Here is a 20,069-nt window from a genome sequence, read left to right on the forward strand (position 1 = left end):
ATCAATTCTTCCTTTTAGGACATGCTTTTCGCATCTTATTTAAGAAATGCTTCCCTTATACAGAGATCTTAAACAGATTTTCCTGTATTTTCTTCTTCTTTTTTTTTTAAAGATTTTATTCATTTATTCATGATGGACAGAGACACAGAGAGAGGCAGAGACATAGGCAGAGGGAGAAGCAGGCTCCATGCGGGGAGCCCGACGTGGGACTCGATCCTAGGTCTCCAGGATCACACTCTGGGTTGAAGGCAGCACTAAACCACTGAGCCACCCAGGGATCCCCTCCTATATTTTCTTCTTAAAAAGGTTTTAAAACTTTGCTTTTCATCTTTTCATATTTGAGACTCCTGCAGGCCTTGTCTGGTTTTTTGTTTGCTTTTTGTTTTTTGTTTTTTGGCACGGTGTTACCTTAGGTTTGGTTCCTCGAGGAGCTGACTTGAGACCAACCAAGATTTGGGTGCCAGCCAAAGTGAAGGAAGTACGTGCTGATGACTAGGTGCCACTGGGGAGACAGTGTAGAACTTGACAGTGTAGAACTTGACAAGCTAACTTGACAGTTATCTTGCTTCAGGGGCAAGGAAGTGGTGGTGTTCATCCTTCAGCTCTACCTCGATCACCGCCTGAGTGCCGTTCCTGGGGCATTTACTCAGCCTGCCAGTCCAGCCTGCTGTTCTTGCAGAGAGAGTAGAAGCCCATAGGTCTCAGAGGGGTTTGCAGGTGGACCCTTTGTATGTCTGTATCAGGAGTGTGCAGGGGATGGGGCAGGGCACCTGTGTCCACTGCAGTGTGAGGCTAGGACCTATGTTTGTTTCATGGCCAACCAGTTGGCCTAGTACAATTTATTAAATAGCCCATCCATTTTCTTACTGATTTTATTATGTCAAAGCCCTGTGTTCACATTGTGGGTATATTTGTCTATCACTGTTTACTATCAACTGTTTTTTTTTTTGAGATTTATTTATTTATTATTTGAGAGAGAGAGAGAGAGAGCGCCAGCAAATATGGGGGGTGGGTGCGTGGAAAGGCAGAGGGAGAAGGAGAGAGAGAGAATCTCAAGGAAACTCCCCGCCAAGCGCAGAGCCTGATATGGGGCCTTATCTCACCGCCTGAGCAGAAACCAAGAGTCAGATGCCCAACTTACTGAGCCACCCAGGCACCCCCCCCCTTTTTTTTATGATAGTCACACACAGAGAGAGAGAGAGAGAGAGGCAGAGACATAGGCAGAGGGAGAAGCAGGCTCCATGCACCGGGAACCCGACATGGGATTCGATCCTGGGTGTCCAGGATCGCACCCTGGGCCAAAGGCAGGCGCTAACCTGCTGTGCTACCCAGGGATCCCCAGGCACCCCTTTAAATATAGTTTTATAAGTCTTGATCCCTGGTAGGGACAAATCCCTTCTCTTACCTCCATTTATTGCTCTACTCAAAATAGATTTGGTTATCCTTTACTATCCCAATTGCATTTTAAGATTATATTGTCGGGTTCCCTGAAAAGGCCCATTCAGAGTTTGATTGGAATTGTATTAACTTATAGATTAATTTGGGGAGACTTGTTATGTTTATGATTCTGGGTCCTTCTGTTCACGAACATGCTCTGTATCTTTATCTGTTCATGGCTCTTTTGTTCTGCAGTAATATTTTGCAGTCTCCTCCAGGAAGGTTTTACACATCACTTTCTTTTAATCTCAATTCCTAGTGGCTCTTGTAAGCAATGCCTTCTGATATTGTATTTTCTGACTGGTTATTTCCAGACATGGGATATTATTGATCTTTTATATTGCTCTTGTATCTAGCAACTCTTCTATTATCTTTCAAAGTTTGTAGAAGCTCTGGGGTTTTCTACGTAGACAATCATATTATCAACAAAGAACCACAAAGTTTTGGCTCTTCCCCCCCCCATTATTATACTGTTTATTTCCTTTTCTTAACCTACTGAATTGGCTAGGATCTCCAGCACAATGTCAAATAGAGGAGTGCTTGCTGGGTCCTTATTTTATTCCTGAATTTCAATAGCCATACTTTTCATGTTTTCATGTTAAAGTGTAATAATCAGCTATCTGCTATGAGTTCTTATTAGATTCCTTTGATCAAACTATTTTTATTTTTAGTTTGCTTCATGAGTAAGTATTGAATTTTATAATATGTTTTTCTGCATCTACTGAGATGGTGGTGTCATTTCTTTTTGACTCCGTTAATGTGGCAAATTCTATCTAAATATTTTTCAAAATTTGACTATTATATACCTAGGATAATCCCAACTTGGTCATGATGTACACATTTAAAAAACACATTATGAATTTGTTTTGCTTGTATTTACTTAGGATTTTTACACGCATGTCAAAAAATGAAATCGGTTTATAAATTTCTTGTGCAATCTTTTGTCCAACTGGTATATCAGCTATGCTACCTTCCTAAAATAAATCCAGTCTGGGGATCCCTGGGTGGCGCAGTGGTTTGGCGCCTGCCTTTGGCCCAGGGCGCGATCCTGGAGACCCGGGATCGAATCCCACATCAGGCTCCCGGTGCATGGAGCCTGCTTCTCCCTCCGCCTGTGTCTCTGCCTCTCTCTCTCTCTCTGTGACTATCATAAATAAATAAAAAATTAAAAAAAAAATCCAGTCTGTCTTCTATATTATTTTAGAGGGCACTTGATGGGATGAACACTGGGTGTTATACTATATGTTGGCAAATCAAACTTAAATTAAAAAAAAATCCCTACTATAACAATTGTTATGATCTCTGTTTTGTCCCTAATGCTTATGACTTGACACTTTGAGTTGACTGGACTTGCACAAAGTTTGTTATTTTATTGGTCTTTTAAAAGAATCAGCTTTTGGTGCCATTGGTTGTGAGAGGCTTTAGGAAATCCAACAAATATCATCTGTCTTTCTTATGGAATTTACAGATTATTGTGACTAAGATAGAAAGGGAACCAACAATTATCATCTTTATTATTGACGAGATTGATACAGGAGAATGAAACCTATATATGAGGGCAAAGGCCAGAGTGAGACAGACTCATGTGCTCACTTACACGGTTGAGAGATGGCAACCCACACTTTGTCCCTTGGAGACAGGCTTTTATACTCAACTTAGTCTGTGGTAAAGGACAATAGTGAACATATTCTTGGCTGGAGTGGGGACAGAGGGGAAAGATAGATTGAAAGAGAAGGGCAGAGAAGAGGTGGTTTCATACATGCTTAGCTTCTGTGTCCAACCAGGGGAGGGGCTCCTGTCCCCCAGCCGGTGTAAGGTGGGGGAGGGAGAGCACAGAGGCCTGACCAATTTCTCCTTCCCCTTGGAAGGAAGCCTCATAAGCAGGCAATACAGTCTCCCCTGACACTAATTATGTCCAGTATTTAAAAGTTCTTATTTCATTAGGTTTGCTTTTACCATTTTTATTTCATTCCTTCTACCTTCTTTGGTTTTCTGTTTAATATTTTTCTAGCTTCTGAGTTAACTGATTCAGTCATTGTCTTCAATCTTTGTTGTTTTTTAAAAAAATGTATCATAGTTAAGGGTATAAATTTAGAACTAAGTAGCTGTGCATTTTAGCTGCATCCCACAAATTTTGAAAAGCAGTACCTTTATCAACACCCAATTCTCAGTATTTTGTCATGTATTTGTAGGTTCCTTTATAATTAGAGTTGCCAAGGTTTATTTCTTATTTATAAATGAGTGGGGCTAAATTTTTTTTTTAAATAGTGGTTTTCCAGTTTAACTGCACTGTGCTCAGAGATTGTGGCCTATGAGATATAGATTTTTCAGTATTTCTTAAGACTTCCTCTCAGACCTCATGAATGGTCAATTTTTACGTATGTTCAGTGTGTGCCTGAAAATAATGAATATTGTCTATTTGTTGCGTCTGAATATATAAAATAGATTAAGCTTGTGAATTATGTCATTCAGACATTATAGATTGTTACTTTTTTTTATCTGCCTGTTCTAGTGGTTTCTGATAGATGAGTATCAGAGTCTTCCATGCCTGTGGCTTCTCCATTTCTCATTATAAATAAGTCAGTTTTTGCTTTGCACATATTGAAGTTATATTGTTAGGTGCATGCAAATTCATGATTTGGATGATCGAATAACTTTATGTTGTATATTTATTTATGATGCCTAATAATGCTTTCTGCCATAAATTCTTATTTTAACATTGTCGGGCCAGCTTTTGTTGTTAGTCTTTGTCTACTGTGGCAGAAGTTTCTAGTTGTCATCTGGTACTAATTTTCCCATTCTTTCTTAGTAGCACAGCTAAACTGTACTTGTGGTGAAAATGCACCTGGCTAAAATTATATTAAGTGGCCTCTCTTGCAGCAGGGTGTGGCCCATGAGATGTTGGCAGGATGGAAAGGCTGCTTTCAGGAGTCAATCCAGTAAGGAGGGTGCACTTTTGTTCTGTCCTTCTTTCCCCTTTCTGCTGCCTGGAATGCTGATTGGATGGCTGGAACCCTGGCAGCCTTATAGGAATGTGATGTTGCCTTGAAGATGGCATCATATACTGGAGTAGTGGAACAGAAGGAAGGAAGAATACGGGGTCCCTGTTGACAATGGAACTGTTGTTCCATTTCTGGCTGGCCTTCATCTATGCCTTTCTATGTGAGAGAGAAATGCACTTTTATTGTGTTTAAGCTACTGCTTTTTTGACTTTTTATATGCAGTCAAAACTAATCCTAACATATTATATTAAATATTTTTTTTGTGTGTGTCCCTTTACTTTCAGTTTTTGTTGTTTTTATTTTTACTTTATTTTTTAGAGAGAGTGTGTGTATGAGCGGGATGGGGAGGAGCAGGGGGAGGGGGAGAGAGAGAATCCTAAGCAGGCTCCATGCTGGGCTTGGATGTAGGGGTTGATCCTACGACCCTGAGACCTTGACCTGAGCCAAAATCAAGAGTTGGATGCCCTACCAACTTAGCCACCCAGGTGCCCCTTGTGGTTTATTTATTTATTTTTATTTTGTTATTTATGTTTGTAGTTTATTTTCAATGTTTTCTTTTAAGTATATCACTTCACATATTTTGGATATAAACCCTTTGTTTAGTCACATATATTAAACTTTTTAATAACAATGCAAATTTGTGTATATATATATTTTAAGATTTTATTTATTTATTTATGAGAGACACACAGAGAGAGGCAGAGACATAGGCAGAGGGAGAAGCAGGCTCCCTGTGGGGAGCCTGATGCAGGACTCGATCCCAGGACACTGGGATCACTACGTGAGCCAAAGGCAGACGCTCAATTGCTGAGCCACCCAGGTGCCCCAAATTTGTGTATATTTTAAAAATAATTTTATGAGCATTTAGCATTGTGCCTTGGACACAGTAGGTACTTGCAAAATGTTTGTTGAATGATGAATAAATAAATATGCTACAAATATTTTCTCCCATCTGTCATTTATCTTTTTACTGTAATTATAACGTTTTTTGCTGTACTGAAATTAAAGTTTTTATGTAATCAAATACTTGAGCCTTTCCTATTTTGGTTTCTGAGTTTGCCTATTGTGCTTAGAAAGGCTCTACTCACCCCAAACTTATAAACACACTCTCCAAATTTCATATCACCACTATATCTGCGAATATGTATGCATGAATATTGACTTGATGAGGGTTTTTGTGTGTCTATGGTGTGAGGTAGACATTCAACGTTGTTCTGTTCTAAGTGGATAGCTAATTATACGAACATTTTCACTGAACAATATATCCTGTTACCAGTGAATGAAATTTTATTGTAAATTAAACCATCTGGCTTCTTTGGTGTTGCTTGGGAGGATCGATAACCATATTTACCCAGACAAATTCTCTGCTCTGCACTACCAGAGTGTACTATAAAATTTATCCATGTGAGAAACAACTTGCTTGGCAGCAAATTTAGATTTTCAGTTTGGAGCCCTTCCCACCTGCTTCCTGAGAGCCTACACTGTCATGACTGCCTTTGGTGAACATTTGCAAGGCTCAGAGTATCTGTGTACCCCTTTCCTAGACGTCCTTGAGACCCATGTTCCACACTTTTTCTTTCTTATCCCCGACTGTGGCATAATAAAAAATATATGTTCTATCTTTATCCCCAGTTCCATTCCTGACACAGAGCTCCTAAATTCCTTGGGATTACCAGAGTGCTAGGAATGTCTTTGGTTTTATTTTTTTTTTTAAAGATTCTATTTATTTATTCATGAGAGACACTGAGAGAGAGGCAAAGACATAGGCAGAGGGAGAAGCAGGCTCCCTGTGGGGAACCCGACTCAGAACTCGATCCCAGCACCCCAGAATCATGACCTGAGCCAAAGGCTCAACCACTAAGCCACCCAGGTGCCCCAGAACATCTTTTGTTTTAAGGGACTGACTCTTGCTGGATCTCTAGATGGCTTCACAATGGGGGTTGGTCATCAACATGACCAAACCTTGATTACAGGGTTGGAACTTGGGGCACCTGGGTAGCTCAGTCAGTTAGATGTCTGCCTTCAGCTGGGGTCATGGTCCTGGGGTCCTAGGATCAAGCCCTGTGTGGGGCTTCCCGCTGAGTGGGGAGCCTGCTTCTCCCTCTCCTTCCTGCTCGTGCTCTCTCTCGCTACCTCTCTCTCAAATAAATAAATAAAATCTTAAAAAAGAAAGAAGGTTGGAACTTCTACCCCTCCCCCAACCTTTGGGAAGGAGAGGTGGGTGGGAAATTGAATTAACAATTGATCACACCTAGATGATGAAGCCTCCATAAAAACCCCTAAGTGGTGGGGTTTGGGAAGCCTCTAGGTTGGTGAACACCTGGAGGTGCTAAGAGGGTGGCTCAGCTGGAGAGGACGTGGAAGCTCTGCACCCCTCCACCCCACACCTTACCCTCTGCATGTCTTGCAGTTGTCTCTCTCAGAGTTGTATCTTTTGTAATAAACCGCTGATAGTAAACAAAGTGCCTTCCTGAGTTCTGTGAGCTGTTCTAGCAAATATCAAACCTGCAGAAGGAGTTTTGGGAAACTTCGATTTATAGCCAGTCAGTCAGAAGTAGGAGAGGCTCAGACTTGTGACTGGGGTCTGAGGTGGTGGCAGTCCTGTGGGACTGAGCCCTTTAACTTTGGAATGTGATGCTAACTTCAGGTAGACAGAGTCAGAATTGAATGGAATCTCAGGACACCTGTTGGCGCCGGATGGTTCATGTCTTCGTTCAGGTTCCTATGACAAAGTACCATGGACTGAGTGGCTTTTAGATCATAGAAATCTATTTCTCTCTGTTCTGGAGGCTGAAAATCTGAGGTCAGGGTGCCAGCATGGTCGGGTTCTGGTTATGGCCCTCTCCTGGTTGCAGACTGCTGACTTCTCATTGAATACCCACATGGAAGAGAGAGAGAGCTGGCTCTCTGGCCTCTTCTTATAAGGTCACTTGAAGGTTCCCCCTCATGACCCAATTACCTCCCAAAGGACCAGCCTCCAAAAACCATCAAACTGGGATTAGGGTTTCAACATATGAACTTGAGGGAGACATAGAACAGTCATTCCATTGCACTCGATGGAAGAAAAAAGGTCTCAGGGTGCCCAGGTGGCTCAGTCATTTAAACATCTGACGCTTGATTTTGGCTCAGGTCATGATCTCAGGGTTGTGGAATCTAGCCCTGCATCAGGCTCTGCACTCAGTGGGGAGTCGGCTTAAGGTTCTCTCTCCCTCTGCTCACACTCGCTCTAGGTAAATAAATACAATCTTTAAAAAAAAAATTTCACACATTTGCTCTCAAACTGACCACTGAGCCAAATCATGAGCTTCTGCCCAGGAGTCAGACAGAGAGCAGATCCATCCTTCCACTCACAGTGGCCAATCAGACACTCTTCCAAAACATCCTTCTGCCCCAGGGAAGGGTTTCCCTTCTCCACTGTCCTCAGAGCCTCTCTGAATGGGGTCCCACTGCTATCTCAGCCCATGCACCAGGCTCAGGGCTGTTCTTTCTCAGGCACTGGTGGGCAAGATGCCACCACATGTTTTCGAACCCCTCCAGTAGGGGTGGAGGGTGTCCTGTCCCACCCCTCGATGAGAATCACTACTAGGGCTTTTCCTTAGCAGGACCATGCAATTTACTTGTCAATATGGTGCTGATCACATAGTAGGTGCTCATGTAATTGATTGATACCAATATCAGCACAAAGCTCCCTTTGCGTCTGTAGGGAACAAGCATGTACAGAGGGGGGCAAATTCTCCATCTTTAGGACTTGATTTCTGTCTCCTCTTATTACATATAAATGTCATTCATTTAACCATAAGACTTTTACTGTCTGGACTCCAGGTGCCCTTTATTTATTTATTATTAAAATAGTGGTTGGGGGGGATCCCTGGGTGGCACAGCAGTTTGGTGCCTGCCTTTGGCCCAGGGCGCGATCCTGGAGACCTGGGATCGAATCCCACATCGGGCTCCCGGTGCATGGAGCCTGCTTCTCCCTCTGCCTATGTCTCTGCCTCTCTCTCTCTCTCTCTGTGACTAACATAAATAAATAAAAAAATATTAAAAAAAATAAAATAGTGGTTGGGGCACCTGGATGGCTCAGTCAGTTGGGCATCTGCCTTCAGCTCTGGTCATGATCTTGGGGTCTGGGGATCGAGCCCCATGTCAGGCTCTCTGCTCAGCAGGGAGCCTGCTTTTCCCTCTCCCTCTGCTTGCTGTTCTGCCTACCTGTGCTCTCTGTCAAATAAATAACATTAAAAAAAATCTTAAAAAAAAATAAATAAAGGGACACCTGAGTGGCTCGTGGTTGAGTGTCTGCCTTCAGCTCAAGGAGTGATCCCGGGGTCCTGGGATCCAGTTTAGTATCGGGCTTCCCGCAGGGAGCCTGCTTCTCCCTCTGCTTGTGTCTCTGCTTCTCTCTGTGTGTCTCTCATGAACAAATAAATAAAATTTTAATAAAATAAAATAAAATAGTGGTTACTACTTTTTAAAAACAAAGTAATGCTAGTCCAGTGCAAAAAAATGGAGGAATGTAGAAATGCCCCTGGAAAGTACACCCCCAAATCCATAATCACCTGTCCAATGTTAGTATTTTGATGTATTTTCTATTCTTCCTTATGTATATATTCAGATAGATACAGGTAGAGTCTTACAAAAGTATTTGTTTTCTGTACATGGTTCTATTGCCAGGTGGGTTTTTTTTTTCTGTTTAGCAATATATTATGAACATCTTTGCATGTTGATAAATTTTTTTCTACCACATAGTTTTTAATAGATGCAAATTATTCTAGTATATGATTGTGCCTTGACCAATTCCCTGTTAGAATTTTTTTTTTTTGCCATCATAAGCAACCCCGGGATGAACATTTTTTTCCCATATTAGTTCACTCATATGCTTGTCTTCTAGAGGTGGCATTGTTGAACCCGACAATGGATGTTTTTAGGGTTTTTGTAAAAATTAGTCCCTGAAAGACCATATTGGTTTTAGAGGCTCATTTCAAGCTGGAGGCAGATGTTCTGTGCGTGATCCTAGCCTTGGACCTGGTGCCCACAGGCAACGTACTCTCCAGTCTCCCGGGTGTTTGGTGCCACGTGTCTTACAAAAGGCTTTGTTGTCCATGACCCCAGTTGTTGTGTCCTCAACATTGACCCTGTGAGGTCAAGAGGACAGGAAGTCATCCCTTTGGCAGATCAGAAGCCTGAGGCCATGGATGTTCAAATGTTGGTTTGCAAGGGCCTTCGTAACCAAATACCATAAGCAGAGGCTCAAACAACAGACATTTATGTTCTCACAGTTCCGGAGGCTAGAGGTGCAAGATCATGGGGTTGGCAGGTCTGATTTGTTCTGAGGCCGCTCTCTCTGACTTGAAGATGGCCACCCTCCCGCCATGACTTCACATGGACTTTCTGTGTCCCCGTCCATCCCTGGTGTCTCTCTGGGGATCCAACTTTCCTCTTCATATAAGGACACCAGTCAGACTGGACTGGGGCCCACTCTGATGGTCTCATTCAAACTTTCTCACCTCCTCTAAGGTGTCCAAATACAGTCAGGCACATCCTGAGGTAGGGGGGTTAGGGATTCAACATGTGACTTTGGGTGTACAACCCAGCATGTGACAGTGAGTGGATAGTGGGAACTGGGGCTCTCCAGATTTCTCCAGTCTCTACTTCTCCCAAGAGCCAGGACTCTGGCCGGGGCTGGGGGATGGGATGTAGACATGGCGTTCCACTGCGGTCCACACCAGGAATCTTTCAGGAGTGGGCAAGGCACGAACACAGGCTGGGCTTCTGTTAATTTGGTTTGGGAGGAGGGACAGACGTCACTAACGGAGTCTCTCCCAGAATCCCAAGCCTTTAGGAGGCAGAGGAATCCTCCTTGGAGGAATCTTCTGGTTCATAGATTCTGACCGATTTCCCAAAGTGATTTCATTAAGTGGAGCCTTGACTTTCTTTCAGCACAAATTTTCATTCATTAGCTTCTTCAGGAGGAGGCTGTATGGGTGGGGGGGGGGGGGCACTGAATTGGAGATGAGAGCCCCAGGGTATTTGGACATTTCCCAGCAGGCAGCAGCATGGATCTCGTCTATAAAACGAGGACAGCCCTGCTCTCTTAGAAAGCTCTTTGTAGGCTGCATGAAAGGTATTATTAACATTAATAATAAAAATAAATGAGAAAGAAAAAGACACAGAATCTTAAGTCATTGATATCTGTAAGGGAAATAGAATCTGTGCATTCTTTTTTTTTTTTTTTAAGATTTTATTTATTTATTCATGAAAGACGCAGAATGAGAGAGGCAGAGACATAGGCAGAGGGAGAAGCAGACTCCCCGCCGAGAGCCTGATGTGGGGCTCCATCCCAGGACCCCAGGACCACGCCCTGAGCCAAAGGCAGTTGCTCAACCACTGAAACACCCAGGCCTCCCAAGTGCATACATTCTGAGATAGAAAAAGATGACCTTTTAGCTTAGCTGTGAAGTTCAAATCCATTTTCATCTGCTCTGGGCAGTAATTTGATAGCAAGACACACTTCTGACTTGGAGAGAATTGGTACCCAAGCCTGACAAGAGGCCACACCCAGGCCCCTAATGAGCTGGTGACTTTCCTGCTCTGGGCATTATCTGGCAATCACCGGTGTCAGTGAGTCGATGAAGAGTTGCTTGGGGAAATCCAGGTCCACATGGGCATTTGGAAGAGTCTCCCAGTAGGCTGATTACCTCAAGCAAACTAGGTCTGGAGTTTAAAGCACATGGGAGCCCAGTACAAATGAATAGGTGTAAAGAAACCAGAGACATACTTACCACCGGGATGAGAGGGGGAATGTGGTTTTAGCAACGCCACAGAGGACACTGCCTGGAGCAGCACCAGCTTTGTGGCTGGTGGGATTTTAATTAGATTAAAGGGCACTTTTTAGGCCCCGGTATTTTAAATGTATTCCCATCAATGAGCCCAATCTGGATGTAGAGAGTGTCATGGGACATCTGGGGCCAGCCCCTAGGAGCAGAACAGGGGCTGGCAATATTGTCTCTGAATCCTCAGCTCCAGCGTGGGGAGGAGAGCCCAAGAGGGACACTGTTGTGCAGAAGACTGACACAGCAGGCACTGGCTTTGCACTTGACATGCCTGGTTCAGTAACTATTCCTCTAGCTGCTCTGTAACTGTGGGCAGGCAGCCCCACACTTGGGCTCTCCTCTGTCCAGTGGGCCCAGTGAGGCTTGGCAGTGCTCTTTGACAGCATGGCCTGCAGTCGGCTGGGCTGCTGGACAAGCCAGCGGGACGCTAACATTTGAGGGTAGAGTGAGCCCTAGTTTCCTAGGGCTGCTGTGATGGTGTCACAAACCAGAGGCTCACAATGACAGCAATTTATACTCTCTTGTCTCCCCTGCCTCTTCCAGCCTCTTCCAGCTTCTAAAGGCTGCAGGTGATCTTGGCATCACTTGGCTCGTAGATGCATCTCTCCTATCTCTGCCTCTGTCAGCATGTGGCCTCCTAACCCATGCCTCTGTGTCTTCACCCGCCTTCCCTCTGTGCATGTCTGTGGCCCAATTCCACCCACCCCCACCTCCTTATAAGGGCGCCAGCCAGTGGATTTAGGGCCCAGCCTTTTAAACTCATCTTAACTTGATTTCAGCTCTAAAGACCCTATTTCCAAATAAAGTCATGTTCTGAGGTTCTGGGTGGACATTGATTCTGGGAGAACACTGTTCAGCCAGTGCAGTGGGAGATGAAAATGTGGGTGATCCATGACTTTTCCAATCACTCTTGGGGGATGAATGTCCTATGGTCACTCTAAGTCTAAAACAAGGTCTCAAGTCAGAAATTCAAGGTTCCCAGTCCCGTGTATTGGTCCTGTTTTTTTTCCCACCCAAGACACATCATGACTGCAGGCTGGCTGATGATGGGCAGCAGCAAGGAGGTCTGAACAGCAGCCTTGTCCTCGCCCCTCTGCAGCTGGCGGTGGGCCAGGGAACAGCTGTGGGGTAGGAAAGGCCCAGCATAGCTGTCCCATCCTAAGAGCTCTGAGATCTGCTGGGATTTAACTTGAGTGACTGAGAGACTGCAGGGCAGGGGTTCTCCAGGGAGATGTCCTCTAGTGGCCTGCTTGCTCACTTCCTTCTCACGTCCTAGGACTTAAGCAGCCCACCTGAAGCCCACCCCTGTGAGGCCTGTGTGCTATTCCAGCTGACCTGTGGGACTCTAATCTGCCCCCACCTGTGTGGCCTTCATCCTCCTCTGCCTGGACCAACTCTGGGAGGCAGGCTGGTCCCAGCTCGTCAGTGGGCCAGGGGAGCTCCACAGTCTCATCTTCATTGTGTACTCAACAGTCAGGTCACCCATCAAGCTCTGTGGGAGGCCCAGACTCCCCTGGCTTGAGGTGAGAGGGAGACACTCTTTACCCTTACCCTCTCTCATTGCACTTGGAGACAGGTGGGACTTCCAGCTTTCTCCAAAGAAATCCTTTTATAAAAACCTCTCTACTCTGACCTTTCTTGATTCTGAGATTGATCAGTTGTGAAATCCCTTCTTGGTGACCCTGCCCTCCTGGGCCTCATGGCCTGGCTGTGATGCAGGGGAAGTAGGCATTGTGAGACCTCATGGGGTCATAAGGGAGGGCCCAAGGAGCACTCAGAGGCTGACCCATCCTCAAGGGTCCCATGGGTTTGAGCAGGGGAGGTGACCGTGATATTCAGGCAAATGAGGATCAGATGGCCTATGTGGGGAAGGAATGACAAGAAGCCCTGAAGGTCAAGCCAAGGACATCAGGCTTTATCCTGCAGGAACAAGGGGCACAGAAGGTCTGAGAGCCAAGGAAGAACATGGTGGATTCAGGGTTTCTTCTTCTTTTTAAAAGAAAAAAAACAACTTTATTTATTTATTCATTTATTCACAGAGAGAGGCAGAGACATAGGCAGAGGGAGAAGCAAGCTCCCCATGGGGAGCCTGATGAGGGACTCAATCCCAGGACCCCAGGATCATGACCTGGGCCGAAGGCAGACACTTCACTGACTGAGCCACCCAGGCACCAATGACATGCATGTATCTTAAGTGTGCGGGTCAGTGTTTTGACAAGTATATATGCCCATGTAACCACCACTGCAATTGAGGTAGAGAACACTCTTCTCACTCTCCAGTCTTTATCGCTAATACCCCCCCACACCTACTTCTAGACTTAGGGGACCGTTCGCGCTTTCTGTCACTATAGTTTGGTTCTGAAATTTCATATAAATGTAACGTACTTTGTGCAGTCAATTGTGTCTAGTTTCTCTTGCTCAGCATCCTATCTGTGAGATGGATCCATGTTTCGGCTATTAGGAATAAAACTGCTATGCACATTTAAGTACACTTTTTTTCGGTAGACGTATGTTTCCATTTCTCTTGGATAAAAAATACACAGAGGTGAGATTACTGGTTAGTGTGTGTTTGACTGTGTAAGAAAATTCCAGGCTGTCTTCGACAGTGGCTGTTCCACCTGGACCTCATCCCTGCAGACACCTGAGATTGTCAGTTTTTTCCATTTCAGCCATCTTAATGGTGTGGTGTGGTGTCTCACCAGGGTTTTAATTTAAATCTGCCCCAAAGCTAATGACCCAAGGATCTATCTGTTCATGTACTTACTGACCCTTTGTATCTCTTTTTTGAGAAGCGTGTGTTTGAATATTTTGCCCATTCTGAAAAATTGTGTCATTTTCATATTGAGTTGTAAGAGTTCCCTACATATTGTGGATACAGGTCTTTTAACAGATATATATATATATTACAAATATTTTTTTCCAGCCTGTGGCTCACCTTTTTATTTTCTTAACGAAGTTCTCTGAGAAGCAGAAATTGAAAATTTCCTTGAAGTTCTATTTATCAATTTTTCATTAGCTCATGCTTTGGGATCCCTAAGAAATCTTTGCTATGTAAAGGTTGTGAAGATTTTTTTCTTGTTTCCCTCTAGAAGCTTTATCGTGTTAGCTTTTATGTTTAGATCTATGACTCATTTCAAGTTGAGTGTTTTGTGCAATGTGAGGAAGAGTCATTTTCATATAGATATGCAGTTGTTCTAGTGCTTTACTCAGTAGATTGTCCTTTTCCTATCGAATTGTTTTCTGGATTCCCTCTTCTGTCCCACTGAGATTTGTTTACCTTTACACCAAGATCACCCTGTCTTGATTACTGTAACTTTATAGTCAGTTCTTTTATCCGGGAGTGTACATTTTCCCAATTTATTCTCCTTCTTCAAAATTGTTTTTGCTATTCTAGGACTTTGGCATTTCCATGTAAATTTTAGGATCACCTTACAAATTTTTATAGAATGCCTATTGAGCTTTTGATTGGGATTGCATTAACCCTAGGCTCAATCTAAGTTGAACTGGCATCTTAACAATATTGAGTCTTGTAATCCATGAGCAGAGGTGACCTCTCCATGTATTTTGGTCCTCTGCAATGCTGTGCAGTCTTTAGGGTGCAGATCTTACACATATTTTGTTAACTTTATCCCTAAGTACATAATATTTTTGATAAATAAATTGTCCCAAGACATGTTGAAGGGAAGCCCTGGTGTTGGTGAGTAAGTTTTCTGCATTGTCAACTGCATTTTTAAAACTTTCATTTTTAAATTGATTATTGCTAGAATAGAGATATGCAATAGATTTTTGTACATTGACCTCATATCTTCAACTTTGTTAAATTAGCTTCTTAATGAAACAGGCCAAGCTCTATGCTCACCCTTGGGCACACTGGACATACATAGCCCCCCAGCAGGTTACAGATATTAAGGATAGTCCCAAATTCATCCAGAGAGTCATTCCATCTCATTTCACTCAACAAAGACAAAGATAAATTTCCAAGCGGGGCCAGGATCAGGGGAGGCCAGAGAGGCCCCTAAGGACTCTGAAACTTAGCGGAGTCCCTACTCTCGGGGTGGTGCAAATGCAGGATGGGCCTTGAAAAAGAATAGGCACCCCCTTAAGTACTGTGCCAAAAGGTCCCTGCTCCTAGGTCATCATTATGAAATCCAAGTGGAATTCAACTTCTAAAAATTCCTTCTTCCATATGCTTATTTAGAAGATCGAAATTAATTTGCAGAAAGCAAACAAACAGAACTATTCAAGGAAAAGTAGTTCTTTTATTTTTCAGTCTCTTGCGAGGCCACAGGTGTAAGTGGCACGTCAGTGTGGCACTTGTGGCAACTCTGGATGGTGGCAGTGTGAATGTGGTGCTTGCCGCCGAGACTCCCAGTGACCTGGGAGGCAGCCCCACCACTGTGCTTAGCTGAGGGAGGTGGGCTTCTCTGACTCGCTCCTTCCCCCCACCCACCCCCTTCCCCTTTCTCCTGGAGGCTGCGGTGTCTGGTGCACGAAACTCCCCGTCTTAGATCCATATCCACTGTTTTTTGGCCAAGGAAATATTCCCCCAGCTTCTTCTGAACGACTGAGGGCTTTTTACTGTCAGGAACTCCAGAGGAGAGGCATGGAGCTGGGATCTCATAGTTGCCCTGTGTCTGGCACCAGGCTGGACCCTTTCATTCAACTCTAAAGCCAACTCTGTGAAGCAGATACTCATTCCTTCCTTCGGTATTTGTGGATCTGAGCCCCAGGGATTCAGCAATGAAGAGATGAGAGAGAAGTCCCTGCCCCCCTGGAGCTTATATTCTGGGGGGTGGGGGTGGGGTGGCAGGACAGAGGATGAGCCAGGCAGAGAAGTCACATGAATCCACCCTCCACTGGGGGTATGTGCTGCTAGGAAAAGCAGGGGGAGCTGAGGGGCAGGCAGTGCTGGGGGACACCCCCCCCTCCCCCGGCATCAGGGAAGGCTATGCAGGTACTGAGCAAAGATCCAAGGAAGTGAGAGTGTGAAGCGTGAAGATATGGGGGCGGGGGGGGGGGGGATCTCCAGGAAGCTGGGACAGTGGTGCAAAGCCCCAGAGGCAAGAATGTGCTTGGCACATTGGAGGAGCAGCAACCGGCCCATGTGACGGAGCAGAATAAGCTGCGGGAGCTGAGCAGCAGTGTGGGGAGGTGACCGGATGGCCTCCGAGAGCACTGGAGGGGTGACCCGCCACTTCCCTCCAGAGGTCCTCAGCAATCTTAGACTCGGAGGCCCCTTTCCCAGCAGATGTTCTGTGACACCGGTATGCTCTCTGAAGATGAAATTTGGAGATAATATGTTTCCCCTGTGCAGACAGTTTTTTAAACAGCACCTAATATTAAGAAGAAAGAGAAATGCAAATTACAATAAAACCATAATTATCATCATTCAAAATGTAACTGGTCCTTGTAACGACCCTAGAAGTGGGGTGCTCAGGCCCATTTTGAGTGGTTTCATGTAGGTGGAAGGGCTTGCCTCAACTTACAGTGAATAAATTTAAATTTCAGACAAGAGGTTGGAAGCCACCCACATGCACACAGTGAGGAGAAGAGGGAGTGAGAGCCGGGGTGCAGTGGACATCAGAAGGAAAGTAGTTTGGGAAGGAATGGATGGGAGAGGGAAGGAAATCACCTGATGGCCATGGGAATAAAATGCCGTGACAATGACAGATTCTTAGAGGGGAGAAAATGAAGAAGCATGTCATTCTTGCAAATGAGTGGGCCTTCTACCCACCACAGGGACCAGATTGTAGAGGAACATTCCAGAAGCATAACCTGCACCCCTCAGTCCCCGGAACACTACTCCTGGTGAGGCAGGAGTACTTAAAAAAGCCATGGAGGGGATCCCTGGGTGGCTCAGCGGTTTGACGCCTGCCTTTGGCCCGGGGTGCGATCCTGGAGCCTCGGGATCGAGTCCCACGTCGGGGTCCCGGCATGGAGCCTGTTTCTCCCTCTGCCTGTGTCTCTGCCTCTCTCTCTCTCTCTCCATGTATATCATAAATAAATAAATAAATAAATAAATAAATAAATAAATAAATAAAATCTTAAAAAAAAAAGCCATGGAAGCCGGGGAGCTTGCCTTAGCTGGTTACCCCAGAAGGTGGGTGCCTGGAAAGAGAAGGGGTGACATCAGAGCTCTTGAGGGGTTGGGGAGGGCTGCAGAAGACAGCCACCAGACGATGGGGAACCACCAGGCAAACCAAAGCAGATAAATAGCCTCATCCTTTTACTTCCCACAGCATAGATTTGTTTTCATTGTGCTATGAGACAGTAAAAAATATATAGAACAAATTTGTGTAATAAAATTCAGTGCAATCCTTGTGTTTCACTCATCTGGGAATCTGATAACACTTCTTCCCAAATCTCTTGCCAGACCTGTAGTACATGTTTGATGGGACTGTCACCAGCGATGTTGCCCCCCGTCTCTGGGGCTATGCCACGGGGAGGGGTTTTCAGAGAAGTCCCCAGCCAGCAGAGCACGTCTCCACTCGCTGTGTGTGGTAGCTGCATTCCTGGGAGAGCCAGTGCATATTAAGCATAAACAAAAGAAACTTTGGTTTTAAGTGTAAAATAGAGTCCAGTTCTAGGCACAAGTAATTGGCCAATAGGTTTTGCACCATCATGAATGCCCTGCAGAACCCTGGAAGTGCTGCAGGAAAGCAGGAGAGATCTCTGCGTGGCTTCCCGGGTACTGGGGGCTCTTCTGGACCTGCTGCTATGTGCCCAACACAATCCCTGCAGCAACCAAAGTGGCTCCTACTAGTGTCCAAATGCATCCTCATGCATTTGTGGAGAAATACTATTTTGGGGGTGTCTGGGTGACTCAGTCAGTTAGGTGTCTGCCTTCGGCTCAGGTCATCATTCCGAGGTCCTGGGATCAAGCCCCTGCATTGGGTTCCCTGCTCAGCAGGGTGTCTTTTTTTTATAAAACGTTTAATTGGAGTTCAATTTGCCAACATAATAGCATAACACCCAGTGCTCATCCTGCCAAGTGCCTCCCTCAGTGCCCATCACCCAGTCACCTTAACTCCCTACCCACCCCCCCTTCCACTACCCCTTGTTCATTTCCCAGAGTTAGGAGTCTCTCATGTTTTGTCACCCTCACTGATATTTTCACTCATTTTCTCTCCATTCCCTTTATCCCCTTTCACTATTTTTTATATTCCCCAAATGAATGAGACCATAGAATGTTTGTCCTTTTCTGATTGACTTATTTCACTCAGCATAATACCCTCCAGGTCCATCCACATCGAAGCAAATGGTGGGTATTTGTCATTTCTAATGGCTGAATAATATTCCATTGTATACATAGACCACACCTTCTTGATCCGTTCATCTTTCGATGGACACCGAGGCTCCTTCCACAGTTTGGCTATTGTGGGCATTGCTGCTAGAAACATCGGGGTGCAGGTGTCCTGCCATTTCACTGCATTTGTATCTTTGGGGTAAATCTGTCGGGCAGTTCTATTTTTAACTCTTTGAGGGACCTCCACACAGTTTTCCAGAGTGGCTGCACCAGTTCACATTCCCACCAACAGTGCAAGAGGGTTCCCCTTTCTCCACATCCTCTCCAGCATCTGTTGTTTCCTGCCTTGTTAATTTTCCCCATTCTCACTGGTGTGAGGTGGGATCTCATTGTGGTTTTGATTTGTATTTCCCTGATGGCCAGTGATGCGGAGCATATTCTCATGTGCTTGTTGGCCATGTCCATGTCTTCCTCTGTGAGATTTCTCTTCATGTCTTTTGCCCATTTCATGATTAGATTGTTTGTTTCTTTGCTGTTGAGTTTAATAAATTCTTTATAGATCTTGGATACTAGCCCTTTATCTGATAGGTCATTTGCAAATATCTTCTCCCATTCTGTAGGTTGTCTTTTAGTTTTGTTGACTGTTTCTTTGGCTGTGCAAAAGCTTCTTATCTGGATGAAGTCCTAATAATTCATTTTTGCTTTTGTTTCTCTTGCCTTCATGGATGTCTTGCAAGAAGTTGCTGTGGCCAAGTTCAAAAAGGGTGTTGCCTCTGTTCTCCTCTAGGATTTTGATGGAATATTGTCTCACATTTAGATCTTTCATCCATTTTGAGTTTATCTTTGTGTCTGGTGCAAGAGAGTGGTCTAGTTTCATTCTTCTGCATGTGGATGTCCAATTTTCCCAGCACCATTTATTGAAGAGACTGTCTTTTGTCCAGTGGATAGTCTTTCCTCCTTTATCGAATATTAGATGACCGTACATTTCAGGGTCCACTTCTGGGTTCTCTATTCTGTTCCATTGATCTATGTGTCTGTTTTTGTGCCAGTACCACACTGTCTTGATGACCACAGCTTTGTAGTACAACCTGAAATCTGTCAGCAGGGTGTCTGCTTCTCCCTCTTCTTCTCCTTGCCACTCCCCCTGCTTGTGCTCTCTTTCTCTCTGTCAAATAAATTAATTAAATCTTTTTAAAAAAATGCTATTTTAAAGGGGCCATTGAATGGTTGGGTAGAGACAAGTGGACGGTGAGAGTGCACCAGGCACTGGGTGCCTAGTCCAGAGCTGGAGAGGGAGAGCAGGGACATGAGGCTGGAGTCTGGATTTATCTGAAGGTGGAACTGACAGGATCTGCTAGTGGGTTGGACATGGAATGTGAGAGAAAGGGAAGAACCAAGGATGAGTCCAAGGGATTTTGGTCTGAACCATTGGCCAGATGCAGTTACTTTAGGGGAGGATCCTGGGAGTAGATAGGATTCTTTTGGGTGTATTGAGTTGAGTCACCTCCCAGATATTCAAGGGGAGATGCTCAGTAGGAAGCTGGTTGTAAGGGAGTG

Source organism: Vulpes vulpes, chromosome 5 (assembly GCF_048418805.1).
Source record: "Vulpes vulpes isolate BD-2025 chromosome 5, VulVul3, whole genome shotgun sequence".
Classification (NCBI taxonomy): domain Eukaryota; kingdom Metazoa; phylum Chordata; class Mammalia; order Carnivora; family Canidae; genus Vulpes; species Vulpes vulpes.